Genomic DNA, 7885 nt, shown 5'->3' with positions numbered 1-7885 from the left:
TAATGGGTATTGATAAAGATAAAATATAAGGAAAAGTGGTGGACTCATGTCTTAAAAGAGAAAGTGCTCTATTTTTTGTGGATGCCAAATATAGTAATTGTGTCCTATTTTTGATTGGAGTAGTTTATTTGTTATTAGATTTGTTGTTTTCAATTTTAATACGTATTTTATAAACTTTTCTAATGTGTTTTGCTTTTCTTATTTGCAGATATATTTCGTTCAATACCAATACCCGATTAATGGGGTATTGACATATAAGTGCTCGAACTTTTTTCCATGTTCTGATTTTACACTCAAACTTCGAAATCTTCCTATAAATACCTGAATTTTGTATTCTTTCTGATTTTGCACCTGATGAATTTTTACCCACAACCCGTTGCTGACATGGCAACCGAATTGACATCTCAAACTCTACAATCACATTTTCTAGATCTTATATTGACAACAAACTTGTCTGCTTCATTATGCGATTCAAATTTCTCTCTCAATTCAGTTGTCATGGCCAACAACGATTTATGGGTAAAAAATTCGACGGGTGCAAAATCAAAAGGAAGATAAAGTTGAGGCCAATATCCAATTAATATTAACATATGACTGAGTATCAATTAGCTTCCTATGCTATTAGCAACCTTGGAGAAGCCCTAATTCAATATTATGACTAATTAAAACCGCACCATTTATTTTATATTAGCACCACTAAATTAAGAGCTTGTGAGAAACAAAAGCCACATGATTCGCCAAGTTAAGTAGATTCTGTAGCATCTTAATATAAAATATCAGCAAATGCAGTTAAAAATATTCGAGCGATCAACGACAAATTAATTAGAAATAATTTATTGTCGACCATCATTAAACACCACTAAAAACCACGTACGGTAAAAGCAAGACAAATAGTTTCTATAATTAGGGCTTTGTCTAAATTAGTCTAGTGATTCCTGATTTAGCCAATCAACAAGATTTAGGGTTCAATTTTGTAATGAAGAAGACTCCTTTTATTATTTTTTATTTTTTATTTTCTAATTCTGTAAATCCGACTTGGGTTTCTAATTCCTGAAATGGAGTAATTTAATAATAGTAATGGAATATTAATCATTGTTGGAAGATGCTTGAAGATATCCATCGTGGTTGGGGATTCTTGTGAGGGGGCATTTTAGTCAATTACAGAATTACTACAAACATAATTCGGGTAAAAAAATGCTATATTCCGATCGAGATATTAGTGAACTCTTAATTGTTAATTTCCATTTTGAATATTGTACTTTATTTATGTTGTGATGAATTGACACTTAAATTGGATTATTTATTATTGAAAAACTCTTGATAATCAGATTAACAATATATATGAATGTGACTTGTGTCCCTCTGTAACGGAATTTGAGATCTGACCTAGTTTTGGTGTCTCATTTTGCGTCTCATTTAATCTTTGATAGTTTTAAATAATTTTTTCTTCAATTTGAATTTATAATATTTTAGTATAATTTTTAAAATTAGGATGCATATTTGATGTCAAAAGTCTTAGGTTTGAATTTCAACATGTTTTAGCCTGTCACACCCAATTTTTTCAAACGTGGTTTACAGACTAGCATAGAAAGGTGAATTTACCTAGTGCTCCTCGAAAATAAAGGTCGTGTGTAGCCATTAATGGAACAAATGAATAAGAAAAGTGAACCATTATTAATAGGGCGAAATGAGTGGGTCGAATATCGATCAAGCCCATGTTTTTACTAGTTTAGGTAGTCAATGTATTATTCTTTAGTCGGACCAAGCGTAATATCCATGAGAAGGTCTTTCATACAGATGTCCGCACGGTACATACCATTCATATATCTTAATTAGATATCTATAAGTGTTTTATTAAAACATATTTAAATTGTATGCATCGCACATGAAAATTTATGAATATAGGACATTTCGATGTGTTCGACCCAAAAATAAATCGACTCTAGTTTTCGTGATTCAGTTCGTGCCGAATTGACGGCTTTAAGAGTCGTGTTACATGTTTATTGTATGACCGTGCGATTATGTTAGCCATGATTTGGTGATGAATGATGATCATGTCATGATCAAATGTACATATTGTTTGATGATTATACACAATTTAGATTAATAAATCAGCCCTTAATTAGTCCCGAATATAATGTAGTTCATTATATAGACCATTATATTTTGGAGAAGAGAGAGAGAGAGATTCTAACTCTCACTTCAGCTATCAGTTTTGTTTTGTTGACATTTTCAATACACTGTAACATACTAGGTGACTCGTATCCCCAACCTATTTAACTGAACACAAAAATTTGAGTATAATCGAATGTATCATACAATCGGATTGACCCGCACCCTGATTCGAACTCGCATCTTGACCCAAATCATGTAAATGACATTATTCGATTATACAAACGACACTGTCTATATTGGACACTATTTGGTTATATAAATGACACTGTAATATTTTTAAATGTTATAGTGTTATAGTGTCATTTACAGGAAGTATCATTTATATTTCTGAATATTGTCAATTATCCACAGCGTGTTACAATGTTACAGCGTCATTTATACGTAATGTCATTTGTATAACTGAATAGTGTCATTTACACGATTCAGATCAAGATGCAAGTTTGAATCGGGGTACGGGTCAGAATGCAGATCATAATTGAAAAGAAAACGTCAAACTCCGGTTGGATGACAAACACAAATAATGCGATAAGAACAAAAAGCAAGTAAAGCATGCAGTGCTAACAACAGCTTTTTTTCAGAGTGTTTTAAGGATACTGTTCCCATCCAGTAATTGTCCTTTGATTTTGATTTTTCCCAATAAATCTAAAGGATGCATGGTCCCCAACAATTAATTGAGCTTTGGTGAAATTAAATAAATACTTAGTTAAGGATGTATAGGCCATTCGTTTTCGGTACCATGTACCTTGATTTTTGTAGTATATATATGTTAAGCTGCTTAATTAATTAATTAATTAATTGCAATTCATGATTTCATGGTCCCCCATCTTAGTTAGTCTTTGCTTTTGTCAAATAAATTTGAAAAATATTAGAGTATTTGATTCGAGTATTAATTTGGTGGACCACAAGATAAAACAATTGGGTTTAACAGCTCAAGTTGTACGAATTTATTAACATATATATCGCGTTTACCTAAGAAAATGGATCAATTTCTTCTTTCTTTATACTTATCTTTTTACTTCATTTTAGGGTACAAGCAAAGGGATGGACCACTCATCCAATGGCGTCAAAAATAATTTGATTACTTGTTGTCAACTTTAATCAGTGTGGGTCTAGGGCAACCCTAGACCATATATATGTTGTTTTTTTCTTCCATCAAAAGTACATCAGTAAAAATTGACACTATAAAAATTTAAATATTAACGACGGATGACAGGCAGATTAACGATCGGCGTTATCAGTCGTTGTTAATTTGTCGTTAATAGCACCTTTTTGGTTGACGGATTATTTCCTGTCGTTAGTTTCTGTCACTGTTTAAGATTTTTTTTGCAATGTGGAGCACGATAAGTACTCTAATCCTGTTACAAATTAATAGATCGGGGATTCGAGTCTAACAAATTAGAAAATTATTCGATTCGATTTCAATCTTAAAAAAAAAAAAAACAAATTATTCAGATTTCTGAAATTGTGATGAGGGAAGAAATTGAACAATTGTTTCAGTTATTTCGGTTTTTCCGAATTCTATTTTTATTTTCAATTTTTGTTTTCTAATACGATTATTCTGAAAAATCTACCGGTAACAATTGTTTGAGGTGATATATTCAATAAATCTAAAATAAAAAATTAATAAAATACAATAAAAATAATAATATTTAAGAAATTATCTCTTCTTTATTTCTTTGTCCTATTTTTCGGACAAATGTATCCTTGAAATAAAATTATCTCCTCTCTCCTATTTTATCATAAATTATTTATTTCTTAACATTCGTATTCAAGCCCTTTGATTTGACTCATTGAATTGGGAGGAAGTATATAACAATATATTCACATAAATAATGATTTTATTTCACTACAAAAAAAGCTTTTAGTAGTGACATGAGGCTTGGTATCAAATATTCGTGTCATAAAAATTAGTGACGTTTGAAAGTGTAACTATTAGTGATTAGTTATATCATCAAATATCACTAATTTTTGTGACCCACATAATAGCTACCAAATCTCATGTCACTAGTGGATTTTTTTTTGTAGTGTTTGTCCAGAAAATAAAATCTACAAGCGTTAAAAAAGGTGTTTCGTTAGGCTCCATATATTTAAAAAAATAATAATTTATAAATGAAGCTATAAGATATTCTCTTTTGCGAATGTACGGCCTTTTAATGAATTACTAGTCTCATTCTGTCAACTAGGTTGTCATATAGTAGCGTTACTGTCATTCGTAATCATTATATATAGTCACATTTGATTTTCTTTTCTTTTCTTTTGGCCTAGTAAAATATACTCCCTCCGTCGCCAAAATAAGTTCCTCTTTGGGGACGGCACGGGTTTTAAGAAAAATGGTAAAGTGTATTGATAGTGAAAAAAAATATGTTATAATTAGTATTGGGAGTGATGAAAAGGTGAAAAAATGTTATAATTAATATTGAGAGTGGTGAAAAAGTGAAAAGTAAAAATAAATAAAGTATTATTAGTGGTGAAGTAGTTGTCCAAAAATAAAAAGAAAGAAAGATGAACTTATTTGGGGGACGTCCCAAAATAGAAAAAGAGGAACTTATTTCAGGGACGGATGGAGTATATAAATGCACATCCAATTTGTAATAGATTGGAGATGATGATTTGACCATCAAGGGTAGTAGTTGGGAGCACATAAAGTATTGTCCTATGATAATGTATTGAACATATAAAATTATGTTCATTTTATCAGTGCTCATTATATATATATATATATATATATATATATATATATATATATATACAGAGAGAGGATCTAGTGAGATTGAATATTTTTTTACTTCGGGCTCATTAATGGGATACCGGGCTATGCTTTTACTCCCGGTAGAGGGCTCCGTCAAGGGGACCCCTCGTCTCCTTATCTCTTTCTTTTTTGTGCAGAAAGCTTATTGTGCATGTTGAGAAGGGCGGAAACCCAACATTTGCTTCATGGGGCCCGATTATGCAACATTCTCTCTCGCACTTATTTTTTTTGCCAATGACTCTATATATCATCTTTGGAAGAGCAAACTCTCAAGAAGGGCGGAAACACACTTTTACGGTTTATGAGGCTGCTTCAGGATAAAAAGTTAACCTTGATAAATCGGACATCACTTTTAGCAAGAAAATGCCTAGGGAGGTCACTAATGAGCTCTCATTGAGGCTTGGGGTACGTCGCGCTTATTCTCATGGAACTTATCTTGGCATCCCGAGTACCATTGGAACATCGAAGAGGAAGATATTTCAAATGCTTGAAGATAGAGTAAGGAAAAAAATTAAAAGACTGGAAACACAGGTTTCTTTCGGCCGTTGAGAAAGGCATCCTTATTAAAACTATCTTGCAAGAAATTTCGGTGTACTTAATGAGTTGTTTCCTAATCAGGAGCATGTTTGTAAACGCCTCAATTCATTAAGTGCCCAATTTTTCTGGGGGTAAAGGGACGAAGAAAGACGTATACACTAGCAGAATTGGAAATCACTTTGTTGTGCTAAATGTTATAGAGGTTCGGGTTTTAGGGATATTTCGTGTTTCAACCACGCTCTTCTTGCCAAGCAAGCTTGGCAATTAATCACCAAGTTGGACTCCATTTTCTTGCACAATCTCTAAATACGCGGTACTATCCACGATTAGATATTATCCAAGTCACTAAAGCCTATAATATGTCATACACATGGAGAAGCTTGGTGACTAGTCTTGATATCTTTTGTGATGAGCTGGCTTGGAGAGTGGGTAATGGGCTTTCGCTTCTAGTGGGTCTGGACAGATGGATCCCGAGTTTTGGGGGTTCAGACCTGGTTATGCTCTTGAAGATGATATTGCCAACACACTCTTAGGTGATGGCTGGTATGTAGGATTTGAATTAGAAGGGAATGAAATGGATTTTAAAATGGAATGACAATGACAATGGAATGAAATATAGGATTCCTATGGTTGGTATTTACAAAGAATAAATAGATAAGAATGAAATAAAATTAACACAATAATAATAATAATAATAATAATAATAATAATAATAATAAGAAGAGAGAGGAGGAGGAGGAGGGAGGGAGAGCAGGCGGGACGAGAGGAGAAGAAGGAGGAGGGGAGGAGGAGGAGGAGGAGGAGGAGGGAGTAGCATAGGACATTAATTAATTTTTTCTTATTATTAAAATTATTTTATTATTTACTAATATTATTTATTTATTGTTATTATTAAAATTGTTTTATTATTTTTACAATTATTATTATTTATTATTAATAATATTAAATTATTTTGCTATTATTATTTATTATTATTTTATTATTATATTATTATTAAAATTATTTTATTATTTTTAAAATTATTATTATCTATTATATTAATAATATTAAATTATTTTACTATTATTATTTATTATTATTATTATTTAATTAAAAAAATAAACTTCTATTATAGAGTAATCTCATATCCATGGGAATACATAATACCATGGGGGAGGGGAGGAATGGCTAATCCCATATGTATGGGAATAGGCATTCCTTTGGGAATGACGATTCTCATTACAAAAACTGTATCAGCCGTAGGATTGAGAATGGGCGCAGGAATTACCATTCCATTCTCATTCCATTCCTGTATACCAGCCATGCCCTTAGGGTATATTATAGTTTATAGCCTGAACTTTCAGTAAATTTCAGTTTATAACCTCAATTTTGATTTATTTTTTATGTAGCCTGAACTTTGAAAAATTATTTAATTATAGAAACAATCACATCAAAACTATGATATTAGCTCTTCTTTATCGAAATTACATATGAAACGATAACTGATTGCCATGAAATTATATCATATTTTATTCTACGTACACTAAATGAGATTTTCAACGATAGGTAGCCCATCGTTGCACTGACGCGATTCCAACTATACCAGCGGTCCAATGACGATGTGATACCTACCGTTGAAAGCCTTTTTACGTGTTGAATACATTAGACTCTAATTTCCTGGCAATTGATCACTATTTTAGTTGTAATCAAGATAAAGAATAGACTATTAACATAATTTTGGTGCAATTGTGGCTATAATTAAATAATTTTTCAAAGTTCAGGCTATATAAATAATAAAATAAAGTTGAGGCTATAAATCGAAATTTACTTAAAGTTAAAGCTATAACCTATAATTAACCCTTTTATTTATTATAGATGCATTACATGTATTTTAATTTTAAATTTTTTTTGTTCACGAACAGTCCCCATTTATCAAATTCTAATTTCTAGGATTCGAAATTCATATTTCTCCATCCCCTTCTGGGTTAGCTCATATGATTCTAGTATTATATGAGTATTATATTTAGTTTTAATTTGTAAATCTTTGGTGTGTAAAATCTTAATCTAATTATGTATTTTCATGCTTGAAAACCCCAGTGTGAAATGAACAAACAACTGACGGGAGAGAGCAACAGAGATATTATACTTTGAAAATTTTCATACGCATTCAGAATACTTTGGATCCATCGGTTGCTTTCTCTGTCGTTGTGGCTATGGAGAATAAGAGGCACTCTCCCGTGCAACTGATTTCTGAATGACACTATTTCAACATACAAATGACACTTGAAACTTCAAGTGTCATTTGTATGTTGAAATAGTGTCATTTGGAAATGTTCAAGTGTCATTTCACGAATGAAGTATTATCATTCAGGAAACCAATTGTAAGGTGCAATTGGTTGCACAGGAGTATTTTTGGAAGTATAATACCCATATATTTTATTAAGT

The sequence above is a fragment of the Salvia miltiorrhiza genome, chromosome 6, assembly GCF_028751815.1.
Source record: "Salvia miltiorrhiza cultivar Shanhuang (shh) chromosome 6, IMPLAD_Smil_shh, whole genome shotgun sequence".
NCBI lineage: Eukaryota > Viridiplantae > Streptophyta > Magnoliopsida > Lamiales > Lamiaceae > Salvia > Salvia miltiorrhiza.
Note: the sequence above shows the minus strand (reverse complement) of the source record.